At 41.1% G+C, this 13,669-nt stretch overlaps 1 protein-coding gene across 2 annotated transcripts in view; it reads left to right on the forward strand.

Moving 5' to 3' along the window:
* LOC129173933 (RNA-binding Raly-like protein) overlaps positions 1–13,669 on the forward strand; it is a 170,774-nt gene that overhangs the window by 8,246 nt on the left and 148,859 nt on the right. For both annotated transcript variants that reach the window (XM_054765317.1, XM_054765319.1), the window contains exon 2: positions 3,908–3,991. The gene's annotated coding sequence lies outside the window, so the exon portion shown is untranslated. The remainder of the gene's footprint in view (positions 1–3,907; positions 3,992–13,669) is intronic.

Below are 13,669 nucleotides of genomic sequence, written 5' to 3' on the forward strand. Positions count from 1 at the left end.
ATGCACGTCCGTTACATTTGTTTGTTGCGTTTTTATGATGTTTACGTTACACTCGTGCGTGTTTGTTACGTTTGTGCAAGTTGGTCTGCTACATTCGTGCATATTTGAGTTACATTTGTGCGTGTTTATGACTATTTATGTGACATACATGCATGTTGTGCATATTACACGTGTGCAAGTTTGCTAAAGTTCAGCATGTTTATGTTCAGTGTGTGTGTCTGGCGTTTTTGTTTACAAAAAATACTGAAATCTAAAGTCTGTTTATTTGAGACGGGATGTAAATCATTCCTTAGCCACAAAAAACTTTCCGCCTCTGTTTCCCCGCCACACTCCCCCCAAATCTCCCATCACGCCGTCTGTTTTTGCCAGTACAAATGGAGCGTCCAAGTGAGGGATGTATTGCCAAAAGTCAGCGTAGGTTGAGGTGATGTATCTGCTGTCACTTTGTGCATTAGCGCGCTGACCTTTTTTTTTTTTTTTTTTTTTTTTTTTTTTCTTTTCTCCTCTCTCCTCCACCAGCAATGTGGCCCTCGCTGCTAAGAAAGACGGATAAGTCCGCCATGAAATGTGTCATCGGCGCGGACTCATCTAGAGTATAAACCACAAAAGAAACAAAGGAAAGAGGAGTTTAAGTGGAGGAGTGTAAAGAATCGAGGAAGTGAAGATGAGGACGAGTCTCACAGCCGAGGAGATTTTGTCTGCAGCCATCTCACAATAGATCAGGCCTAAATGCGGATTGATTATGCTGTCAGCCCCGACGTTATCCCCTTTTGAATGCATTTCATATTTGATTCAGTTTGTTATTCACGCCCCCGATTCTTTGTGATGCCATTTGTCTCCGCTGTCATCGGCGATTCATCACGTGTGTCCTCACCCCCGTCGGCTGCTGCCGGCGATATCGAGCTGCAATTAAGCAATATTACACTAGAGAGGGTGTGCATTTCCTCGTCTCCCAGTCATATGCTGCTTGTCAACAAGGTGAAATATCTAAAAATCCCGATTTAAACCTTGAGTTGATTAGTCACAGCCTGTTTTGTGGAAAAATAAGGGGGTGTCAAAACAGGAGGTTGCTGAATTTCTTTGATGTGGCATTAGCAGCATAAGCCGGCCACCTGATATTAGCCTCGCAAACATCGTAAGACACTCCTTTCTACTTAAATGTTCCAAATCCAAGCTAAGAAATACCCAACACTAATAAATTCTTAAAACAGCCGCTTTTGTACACTAGTCAGTGCATGCGTCTCATGTTTAACTCGCCTCATAATCCAAAAGCAATTACCTGCGAGTACAAGCCACATGCGAGAAGCTAGGTGGCAAAAACGGCGGTACTTGTCAAGCTGAATATATTTGAGGCGGTGTAAAAAGTTTGAGAAGACAGTGGTGCCTTGGTGAACGTCGTTAATCCGTTCAAGAAAGTCCAACTCAAACCAAAACGGACTTTAACCAAAGCAAATTTCTCCATAGAAAATAATGTAAATCCAATTAATCCGTTCCAGACACCCAAAAAACACATTTTATAGACAATAATTATTGTTTTACATGCAGAAAAGTATGTAAAAATACTTACAAATGACGAATGAATGGACAACTGAACATTTAACATCACTTTTACCTAGTTTTTTGGGGGGGAAAAAACGACAAAACCATCAATGAACAAAATAACACAACATAAACACATTAGTGTGCTTTAACCACAATTTGCAAAAATGTAAACAAAATATATCAAACTAAATATCAATGTTCTAGAACCAATAAACAAGTACCTTGCCGTTTAAGTCTCTTTAAGTTGTAAAATTCGGAGGTCTTGCACCCTTGTCTCGGTACGGGCCATCGCCTTTCTCTCTTGTGTGGCCCATGTGTTTGTTATGTCGTGTATCGCTCTACAACGCTGATACAGACAAGGGTTATTGTCGGAAAATGGCGCCCGGGGCCTGCAATGCAGATGTGTTTATATTTTGGATGCTAATGAAGTGGGTGAACGCAAGCCAAGGCAAAATTTGGGATGAAAAACACGCTAACCACGGTACCACTGTATAATGTACCGTACGGTCGTCCCTCGTCACATTGTGTTTCGAATTTCGCAGCTATCCCAGTTTTTCAAAAATATATTAATGAATAAATACCGCTGTTGTGTGGTTGAATACGGCCTCTTATTAGTATGCTCATTATTGCATATTAAAGCAAATTGTACGTATTTCTCTCTAAATCAAGCATAAACTAAAATAGAAATAGAAGGCATTCAGAAGACTCATTCTAGATATGTAGTATTCTACACTGGTCACTAGGTGTCAGTAATGTTACTGATGCTCGGTGAGAGACAGAATGCCAGACTTGATTGTCGGAGCAACAGGCTTTTATTGCAGTTGCAAAATACAGCCTCCCCTTGTTTATCGCGGTTAATTAAATAGAATATTTTCGTAGCAACATAGAAAACCTGTTTTTGACCTTCTAAATACAATTCTAACATTATTTGAGCCCTGTAGACATGAAATAACACCCCTATAGTCACCTTTAAACTTGTAATACCCAACAAAGTAGACATAATAAGAGAAAATAAGTCATCTTGGGTATAAAATAAGAGACTTACATGTTTGCATTGACAACGTACTTCCTGGTGGCTGTTGTGTCATCATTGTAACGTTACTGAAACCAAGAGACCAGTGTAGAATAGTACTCTACTGCCGCTGTTTGTGCACTTCAAACGCTTTATTAACAAGCAGAGAACCCATGCAGTGAACATTCACACAGGAGCTGCTGTCAGCCACTCTCTACACTGCTAACCTCCTGCTAGCACTCAGCTAACAGTCAATTTGTACGAGCTGACGTGACACACGCCGCTTTCCACTTCTTAAACACATGTATTACACTTCGAATCACGTTTTTTTGAATGCCTTATATTTGTACTTTCGTTCATTTTGCCATTTTTATGCTTGAAAAATGCTTAATTTAGGCCATGAATACGTATGTAATTTGCTTAGATGTGCATTTTTTTAAAAACTAGGGACAACTGTGATCCCCCATAAACCCCTAAAAAATAAAAACCTAAAAACCCTTCCTGTACGCCTGTCCGAGGGAACACATTTATTGCAACACACACAAGCACAAGTCTTATTGATGTCTTCAATGGCTTATTTACTCTTATGATGTCCACTATACATGGGTAACATGAGTGTAAAGGTGACTATAGGGGTGTTATTTCATGTCTAGAGGGCTCTAATAATGTTAAAAAGGTTAAAATATTGTTAAGAAGGTCATACATTTTCTATGCTCCAACCACAAAAATATTCCAATTATATATAAGGAATCCTACTCCGCAGAATTCATTTATCACACTCAGGTCTGGAACCAATTAACCGTGATAAATGAGGGATTCCCGTGCTGTTATTTAAGGTTTTGCGATAACGACACATTTTTTCTTGCATATAAGATCACAACCTGCAAACAACTACGAGGCGGAAAAGCGAGTGTGATACCAAAACGTCAGATTTAGTTACGTCCCATTTGTTTATTTATTTATTTGCAGAGTAAACCCGTCTTTACGCCTCTCCACCGCAGGCTCGGGAACGTGTCCACCGAATAAAGAACCGGTCTTGTCGGCACCAGGAGCCCCCCTCCGCTCGCAACCTCCCCCCCGAGTTTGAAGCTTATGCTTGCGGAGATGTTGTAAAATAAACACGAATTAAAGTAGTCGCGGCCCGCATCTGAGATGCCGGCTCAAGCATGTGATCACGCGGGATGTTTTAAGACATGCGTGATTCCTAAAAGCCTGCCAGAGAAATCCTCAAGATCAGCCATACTGGATGTCTATGATGAATAATTAATAGCCTCCCTGCTCCTTTCATGCGCCGCACATTCCTTATAGCACAAGTCATTTGCTCTTATACTTTCTTTCCTGTGACTCCCACAGCTGAAGGCGAGTTGGAACTCTCCAAGGACAAGGACGACATGATCTTCAGCTGGTTTGCATGAGAAAATTCACTGCTGGAAAGAGGTGAGGCACATCACGGGAGGGCGAGGAATAGTGGCGAACGTTTACGATGCTAACTCTGATTGTCATACCAGTATAACACACACCGATAAGCCATAAAGAGTGGATCTAATCTGGGTAATACCAGATATTTAGTTTCGTTTTATTGGTTTTCAACCTTTATTAACACTTAAGAGATTGAACAGGGACATTTTGGGCCATTCAGTTTTTTTTTTAAATTTTCGGTCCATTTTTGGCGGTGTTGATTGAATATAGGCCAGAGGATAGTCATAAAAAAAGTGACTGTGTCATGGCTATTGCTTTTCTTTAGCTTTTCTTCCTGGTTCTTTGGACCGTGTCGCTATCGGAGAAGCAGTCAATGATCACACATTTTAAAAGGTTTTGAAATTGAATTAAAAAATAAGAGCAGTATATTTGCTTACAGTGCTGGACTCTATCGGCAAGGAGGAAGATAGAAGAAATGTGTTTTATTTTCAGTTTTACATTTTTTGGGGATAAAAAAAAGCAGTGGAACTATATGAACCGACTTGTCCATCATCCACAATCCTCACGTGAAACATGACCACACGTCTTTCTCTTTTCTGCACGTTCTAAAGAGAAAAAAACAGCTAAAAACACATAAGGGGACACAACTATTTTGGCTATAAAGCCCTAAAAACCCCTCCAAAAATGCCAACAATGTTCTATTTACATAACTGACCTGTATATAAACCAAGCTACAGCGACATCGTTTTTGTAGCAGGTAACACGAAGAACTATTTTTCAGGCGTAGTGACACAGTGCCTCGCGCCTCTACCGAGAGGTAACAGGCCCGCTCCAAAGCAATGCGACAGAACACCGATCTGTACTGACCAGGATAAGGTTCTGGATCCTGATTTGTCCAAAAGTAGTCTCTCACAAAGTCTGCCATGATTAGTAGTAACAATCAGATACGCACTTGAAATCCTTTTCGATGAGGGCCCAATTCGAATTAGTTGAAAACCACATATCCCAAATCAGGGGTTCTCAAATGGTCTGAACATGGGAACCACGGTTTGTATTTCTTTTTTTAAATGGACTGTGTCAGCTTTTTAAACATGAATACACATACCTACATGTTTGTAGTGCATTTAAGAAGAACTCATGAAGGCAATTTATTTAGGAAATGAGGAGAAACATGACAACGGCATGCGTGCATTAATGTATAAATTAAAATGAAATATCAATATTGTACTAAATAAGACCACAAAATTAGGTATTTTACTTAGAACTGAGCAGTGAGTATATACCAAGCAGGAGGATGACTAAAATATTGCTCAATTTTACTTCACAATTAAAAAAAAATACATCGGTTGTATATTCCACATTTTAATGCAATCTGCTAGTTGTAAATGCTCAGATTTTAGCTGAGGCACGAAGAGGATGGGATGTTAATTGGAAGCAGACAATAATTTTTTTTAGCTTTAATAATGATTTGGAGTGCATGAGAAAATGCATAGCAAAATGCAGCTGTCTTTGTTTATTATCAAGTATATAGGACAACACAGCAGCAACAGAACCAATGTTATAATAGCATAAGGAGCAAACTGCTCAGTCAGCATGAATACCACTGATGAGTTCATTGTAAACAACAGTACGGCATGTGCAGCATGCACAAGTGTCACACCAACAACTGCGTGGCAGCATTTGAACGTGCATGCAGAGGTAGATAAAGCTGCCGGATGCTAACCACAAAGCTTAGGGTTACTGTCCGTTCACATGACCTCCACATGGCGAGTGCGTGGATGTCAACAGTCTCCAAGCCGGGAGGGAGGCGGCGTTCCACAATATGAGCCTGGGAAGATCCAGTGAAAACATGGTGCACGGCGGTGGGCTTAAACCAAATGTGACACATGCCTCAATGCCTCACGCCAGCTGGTGACAGCTCACACAACTCAGCTTTGCGAAAGAACACACCGCAAACTACAGGCGCCATTCTAAACATATCGTTAACACTGTGAAATGTGGGCATCATTACGTCTGTAAAAGCAGCTTTTTTTGGTTTTTAGCGTGAGGCCGTGAGCTTCAATTCCAAATGCAATCCCATAAACTCCAATTCATATTTGATGGAGTAATAGAACATATTTTTTACTCTGTGCCGGGGGCCCCTTGGCGTGTATGCATTTTGCATTTTGGATTGCAAGGTTGTGTAGCGCAGACAGACGGCTGAACCGACCTTGGCACGCACACCTACCTGGGGACGGACACACACATGCACACACGAATACACACAAAACACTGTGTGGATGCATGTATAATTGTGCGTGTGTGCATTCTTTGTGGCGGCCTTATAAAAGCACGGAATAAAAACGTCAGTCATTTTGATGTTGTACTTGAATGCATCAACCTTCATTTCTATTTATGCATAACGGGAATGTTGTTAAAACTTGGCTTGACCTTACAGCTTTTGGCCCACGGCATTTTAAATCACAGGAGATTTAACAGGCCATTTTTAAACAATAGGTAGGCCCAACTCTCGCTAGCGCTAATGTGTAGCAAGATGCACACATGTATCAAGAAGCATTAAATATGGATATGATGCATTAATTTATTACTGTAGCACCGTGATTCTCAATTATTTTCTGTATGCCCCCTGCAGGGGACAGAATCTTCACGACTGAGAACCTGATCATATTTATTTGTCTGTATTGTACAGACTGGACTGGAAACTAAAACCAGCCAAATGCAACATAGTGCGTACCTGGAGAGCAGCAAAGCGTACCATCCATGACAGCTCACCGCGCCCTCCCCAAGGGGGCCTCTGTTGAATGTACATTTATGAAAATAAAGCGCAATTTTCCCTTCAGGAAGTAATGGAATTACAAATACAGTGATCTCTCGTGATAAGTGCATTTCCGTAATGTAGGACTCCTTATTTATAAGTGGAATATTTTAGTAGTTAGAGCATAGAAAACTTGTTTCCGACCTTCTAAATGCGTTAACATTATTACAGTCGAGCCCTCTAGACATGAAATAACACCCCTATAGTCACCTTTACACTCGTATTGCCCAACATAGTAGACATAAAAGAGAATAAGTTATTTAAGACATAGATAAAACATAATATAGCATTGGGAGTGTTCCTTGTTCTTTTTTTGACTTCCTGTTTTGTACAGTACTTCCTGCAGTGTAGTGTAATGAAGGGCATTATTATTGCGTTCATGTTATTTTGCTCATGCTGTTTGCTGTAAATGTGTTCCAGTGCTAGGACACCTGAGTGTGGGGGCGGAGAGGAAGTGGTGTCACGGGTTCAGAGTTGAGTTTTAGCTTGGCGTGCGTGGCGTGGGTTACGGCCACAAACCTGACGACATCACGCTTGGTGCTTGTGTGTCTGACCGAACATTACAGTAACATTACTGACATCTAGTGGCCAGTGTAGAATACTACATAAAGAAAACATTGGCATTAACGGCTATGGCTGTAGGCATCCCCATGATGCCACACGATGGCAGGAGCTGCATTTGAAGTGGAGTGGAGTCATTTAGCGGCCTTTTTCTACCTCTGTATGCGCTTTAAAATGTTGCTACTCAGCTGTTGGTGTGAAAACCATGCACGTTCCACTTTGCCGTACTGTTGATCACAGTTAACTCATTGCTAGCTGAGCAGTTTGCTGCAACATTGGTTTTGTTGCTGCCATGTTGTTAATGAATGACCATGTTGTCAAAGAGAGCTGTATGTGCCTCGAATAAAAAAACCTGTCAGATGCCTGGTGGTTTACACTGTGGCCATCTCGTGTGGTGGTGTTTGTGTTCAGCGCCACTTGTTGAGCCAGGTGTCGGCATGTGGTTGGTAGATGGTATTAAAAATGATCTGAGTGGCGGTGCTGATGGTGTCCATGGCAACGGGGCCACTTGTGCCGACGGTGCGTCACAGCTCATTAGCATCACTCCATCGTGAATGAGTATTTCTGCTGTTTCTGCGTACCTTCCGTCAAGCGTCAACCTTCCTCCGAGCTCCCAGAGCGTTTGTTTTGTTCTTTTTTCTTTCTCCTCACGCTGAGAGCGTCCAGAGATTGTCCTCCGCGAGGAAGCGGCGCCAAAGTGGTTTCATAAAAAGAAATATTTATATCCGGGCTGCTTATCAGCCAGCAAATGGTGGAGAAGCATTAATATGTAACATCCTGCAGGGCTCTCCAGGACACTTGCCACCGCTTCAAAGAGGCCCGCAAGCCACACTTATCGAGGTGCAGCAGCGCGGCTCAGCGATGGTATCGCCCTTGCCGACCGGATTCCATTAGGCCTCGACCACGTTTACGTCCACGGCACATATTGGCTCAGGGAATTACTGCATGTCCCATGATGCACTGCAACAAGTGCAAATAGCCGAAATGGGGTTTGTGTCGCACATTACTCAGTCTTTGAGATTGGCATCGCAAAGACAGCAGTGAAAAACACAGTTATTATAAACGAGTACTCGAGACTTAACGAGAGACCTCTGCCAAGGCCAAACAAAAAGAAAAACATGTTTTGAGTCTGTGCTAACATGTAAATGGCTTCCATCTTCACCCATTGTGACCCGCTTCTTTCAAAATCAAACTTACTTGTAAATATTTCCGAAGCGCAGGGAGCCTACCAAGGCAGGATGATGCTAATTTGAGATCAGCGCCCTCCTAGACTCCTACCCTTGGCAAAACGTCAATGCTTCAATTAACGCCGATTCAACTAACTGCAAAGTAAATAAAGCTAATTAGTAACGGGTCAAAAAACATTGGCTTTTACAGTTTTGGCTGGAGGCAACCTCCTGATGTAATTATTTTATTATTTGAGGTATCATGAGGGTTCAGCATCCAGCAGTTCTGTGTACCTCTGCATGCGCTTTAAAGTTGGTGTGACTCTCATGGTGAACGGCTGTTTACAATGAGCTCATCTGTGATATTCATGCATGGCTGAGCAGTTTGGTCCTTTCTGCTATCACAACATTGGTTCTGTTGCTGCTATGATGTGTAATGTACAGTCATCCCTCACCACTTTGCGCTTCACTCTATCAAAAAAATATATTAATGAATAAATCATTGCTGTTTTGTGGTTGCATATGGCCTTTTTATTAGTCAAATATTATACAGAATTAAGCATTTAACTCTTTCAACACCAAAGACGTATTTATACATTTTTATAATCCCAAACGCCGAAATGTCGCAAAGACATATTTATGCGTCTTTTACGTTTTTGTGCGCGAGAGGTAAAAAAAGAGGCGATGACGCAACGTCACACTAATGGATGTCACTTTTCGAGCAGTTTTAAGCCATAAAAACAGCCACAAGGTGGCAGAAGTGCATTTGATAAGGAATGTGAATTTGAATGGGGGGGGAAAAAAGTACATGACGGCAAGGAGGAAGTGGAACAACGTGGAGGAGTGTAGCGTGCAGAAGGTTACGGGAATTTTAACACATGCACACGCACGTGCGCACACATAGTTCAGTTCCAAATGTGATTTTGGAAATAGTTTGGTTTGTTTTGGTTTCATTTTATTTGAGCATGCATGCAGGTTTCACAGTTCCACGTGTCCAAACCATAAAATCATTCTAAAATCTTTACGTAAAATCCCATAAATCAATTCCATCCAACAAAACAAAACAAAATTAATAAAAAATGAGTGCAGATAAAATACTTTCAGTTATCAAAGGCACGGTTGAATTGAAGTGTTTTCCGCTTGGATTTGAACATTGCCAAAGTTGAGGATTGTCGCACATCTTCTGGAAGGCTGTTCCAGATTTTGGCAGCCTCGACGTGTTTAGTCCTGACTCTGGGCACCCGCAGGAGACCCGCCTCTGAGCTTCTCAGAGCCCGAGATGGTTTATATGGCTCCAACATGTCAGAGATGTACTCTGGCGGAAGACCATGACCATATGAGATGAGACCAGACTTGATCACCAGAACAACAGGCTTTCATTGCAGGTTTGAATGCTCTCACAACAGGCACAATAATCCCTAACACGGGCTACTGTTGCAGCCGTAACCCATGCCGAGCTAAAACTCAAGTCTGAACCCCCAAGGTCACTTCCTGTCAAACACCGAAACACATTTCGAGCAACACAAACCAACACGAGTGCAAAGCTGACTATACGGGTGTTATTTCATGTCTAAATTGAGAAGAAAACGTGCTCTAACTACGAAAATATGACTTTTTAAAATAAGGACTCCTACTTTGCGGAAATGTACTAATCATGGTTGAGTCTGGAACCAATTAGCTATTAATAATAAAAGGTCATGTGGTCAAAGACAGCTACTTTTCCCTTTCCACTTTCTGGTGCAGTCCAAATCATTATGGAATTTTAAAAAAATGATAGTTAATGCGCATAATTTGGTAATTAGCAGCCTTACTCCAGCCTGCTTCCAATTATCGCCCCATCCTCTTTGTGGAGGCTGTAATTGGAGCATTTTCAGTGTGTGTGAATTTTGTCATTAAAATTTATTTATTCATACTGAGAAATGAAGGAAAATGGGCTTCCTTGCAAAGTCGAAAACAGAAATTTCCTGTCTTTTTTTTTTTTAACCAAAATTCAAAGGCTCTTTCTTTTGCTCGTTCCTCTAAAAAAAAAAAAAAACTAAGAAAAAAACCACGTAATCCTGCTTACCAAGTAACAAACAGTGATTAAAACCCTCCTCAGTGGAGGGAACGATATATTCATCTCCCTAAAGGTCGTGTTATGAGCGTGTCGTTTAATTCCTTGTTATACACGTGGACGTGACTCACGCAAATGTGCAAAAGTTCGGAAGAGTCATTTTCCTCCTCGTCACAGTCAGAAGGCAAAGACCCCTCGATGGAAATTGATGTTTTTAAAAAGAAAAGCTGATAAAGTCTGTTGCAAGTGAAGCACACTCTTGACTGCATCACAATGTTGTCGTGCTTTACTTCCTGTATCCTTCGAGCTACTTTATTTAATTAGCAATCAGTGTATGCATGTGTTCATTGATTTTTTCCTGTGCAAATGGCAAGCAAATTGCACTTTTACCTTTCTGAAAAGTAAGTCCCTGAACCAATTAGTCAAGAGTCACGCCTTCCACCTTTTTGTTTGGCTTGCTTTGTGTGGGTGTTTTGTGTTCAGATTCCCCACAAAGAGCCACAAAGCTTTGGAGACGGCACCAAACAAAACATCCTAATTAAGTCGCACGCGCGCTGGCGGGTGCCGCTGGTAACGTCTCCGAAATGTTCCGACACGAGACGCTGTGATCTGCCTTTGACGCTGCTACGCGAAGAGTGACGTGATTTTGGCTAGGTACACCCTAGCAACATCACCTAATGAGATCCAATGCAGCGGCAACACAATAGTCACAATTGGGATGCATTACTTCAAAAAAAAAAAAAAGTACATTTAAATAGAAATTTTTCTTTAAATGCATATGCTTGTACCAATTTTTAAAATTTTTTAAAATATTTTTTTTTGCATTTTTTTTTTTAACCAAAATATTAACAGCAATCCATGTAACAATAATACAAGTACAATGATAAGCATTTTTTCTTATTTTGCTTATTTGTATGCGTTATTAATTGAGTACAATGAATTGTAAGCCTCAGGAGATGCTTTGACTTCAACACATAGTGGAACATTCATATTATTAATTATAATAATAATAATAATAATAATAATAATGATAATGATGTATCTTGGTGGTGAAGTTTCTTGCTCGTAAGGTGAGTTTATTCCCAAAAAGAAGCTGTCCACTCGTCCAGTAAATCAGAGCGCATCCATGTGAGGCAGCGAGGAGTCCACCTGAGACTCAAACTCATTCTCAGTGCTCGCTGATGGAGAGATGCTTCCCTTTTATTACTTTTTTTTTATTTTTACCCGAGTCCGCCATTGCTTCACGCTGGACAGGCGGGGTCATGTTTACCCGCTCTGCAACACTATTTGCTGGAGAGCAGATTTACGTGCCGTGTCCTCAAGCGTGCTGGGAAGACGAAAAGGTGACGCGAAGGCCCACGCTTGATTAAATCTCCTCAAAAGCCGTCGCCCGGCCTTGGTGTTTTTTTTTTATTGGCAGGTGCTCGACGGTGACGTGCGAAAACTCTATCGATCTGCGGCTGGTAATGAGCAAGCTAACAGTAATTTGTGGCCATAACTCTGGCGCCCATATTGATCGTGGCGGACGTGGTGTGAGGAGCGGACACAAATCACAGCGCAAGTGTTAAACGTCCACCCTCCCCTTCCCTCTGCCGCCGTAAATCAGCTGGCCTCCATGGTGCCACACAGCACTTTTCGCTCACTCCCGCCGCACATTTTGACAACCTGTGTCAATTCATTTGACTGGACAGGGCCGTAGCAAGGGGGGCAGGTATGGCCCACTGTAAAACATGTCCTGAATAGCAAAAAATCAAAAGAGGTCCGACTCTTTCAGAAATGTACGCTAACCAAATCCATTTTTCCTTTGAGAAATAATGTAAATCCAAATAATCCCTTCCAGAAAGCCAAAAACTCGTTTTTATAGTTTTCCAATTATAGTTTTGCCCGTAGAACACAATTTGAAATGCATATAAATACATTAAATGATGACTGAAAGGACTAAATGAACATTTAAGGTCACTTTTACCTTCACTGAAGACGTAATTGTTGCCGATGTAGCAGCGAGAACAAGGACACCCCCTTTGTGTTTTTAGTTTTAGTTATTTGCTGCAGTTATTTCATGAATTCAGCAGTGTTTCTCACCTCAGGCGTCTGCTTTTCTTTTGAAGTCGGCTGCAAAGTAACCCAAAATGGAGCCAAAGAGAGTTGAAAGTGGCAGCATTTTGATAAAGAAGGTGAGAAACACTCCCGAATTGAAGAAATAACTCGCAGCAAAAGACACAAGACAGGTGGTGTCCGTGTAAATCTCGGCAATAACGTCTGGAATGAGGATAAAAGTGACCATAAATGTTCATTTATCACTTTCGGCTGTCATTTACGTGCATTTAGAAATGTCACACGCTGATGACATCATAGACAGGCGATGGAGCTGACTTTCCGCCGCTAACAAAGGACAAAACTACACGAGTTCTGCATTGTTTTGCATTGCAGCTCCCTAAGTTTTCTTCTGCACGTTTTTCCCTGCCTTAGTTTCACGGCACGGCACGTCTTTTTCTTACCTTTTTGTATTGTGTGTATTTAGATTTATTGCCCTTTTTGGTAATAAATCCTTTTTTTTTTTTTTATATCACTCGCTGTGTGTTCACTCTGCACATTGGATTCCGAAATCGTGACATGGAACAAATGAACCCTGACACTCGGAGACGCCATTAAAGAGAAACTCTTTGAAATCCTTTATAACAATGACAACAGCAGTACATATTTTAGACATGTTTTCATAGTTATTTGTTTTATTTGTTGTTTTTGCATAAAACATGGATATTGGCTATTTATTTCTATGAAGATACATGCTTTTTACTGCACAGTGTAAGGATTCAACAATACAAAAATATTTTAACATTGTTTATTATTAACATTTTTATTTTATATATTGTAAATGGAGATACATGTTGGGTTTTTTTTTATTGGACAGGAGGAGGTGTTAAAGGATTGCTGTTCTTTTTGAACAATCCAAACAGTTTGACATTAAAAATGGAGATGCATGCTTTGATCGTGGACAGAGACAGCGTAGGAGAGGCTCAATAAAGGTCTAAAGGTTTGTTTTTAGTCTTAAGACGCTTGATGAAGGTCAAACGGGCGCTTTTCCTTGTTCTATCCTGAAT

Source organism: Dunckerocampus dactyliophorus, chromosome 21 (genome assembly GCF_027744805.1).
Source record: "Dunckerocampus dactyliophorus isolate RoL2022-P2 chromosome 21, RoL_Ddac_1.1, whole genome shotgun sequence".
NCBI classification, from domain to species: Eukaryota; Metazoa; Chordata; class Actinopteri; order Syngnathiformes; family Syngnathidae; genus Dunckerocampus; species Dunckerocampus dactyliophorus.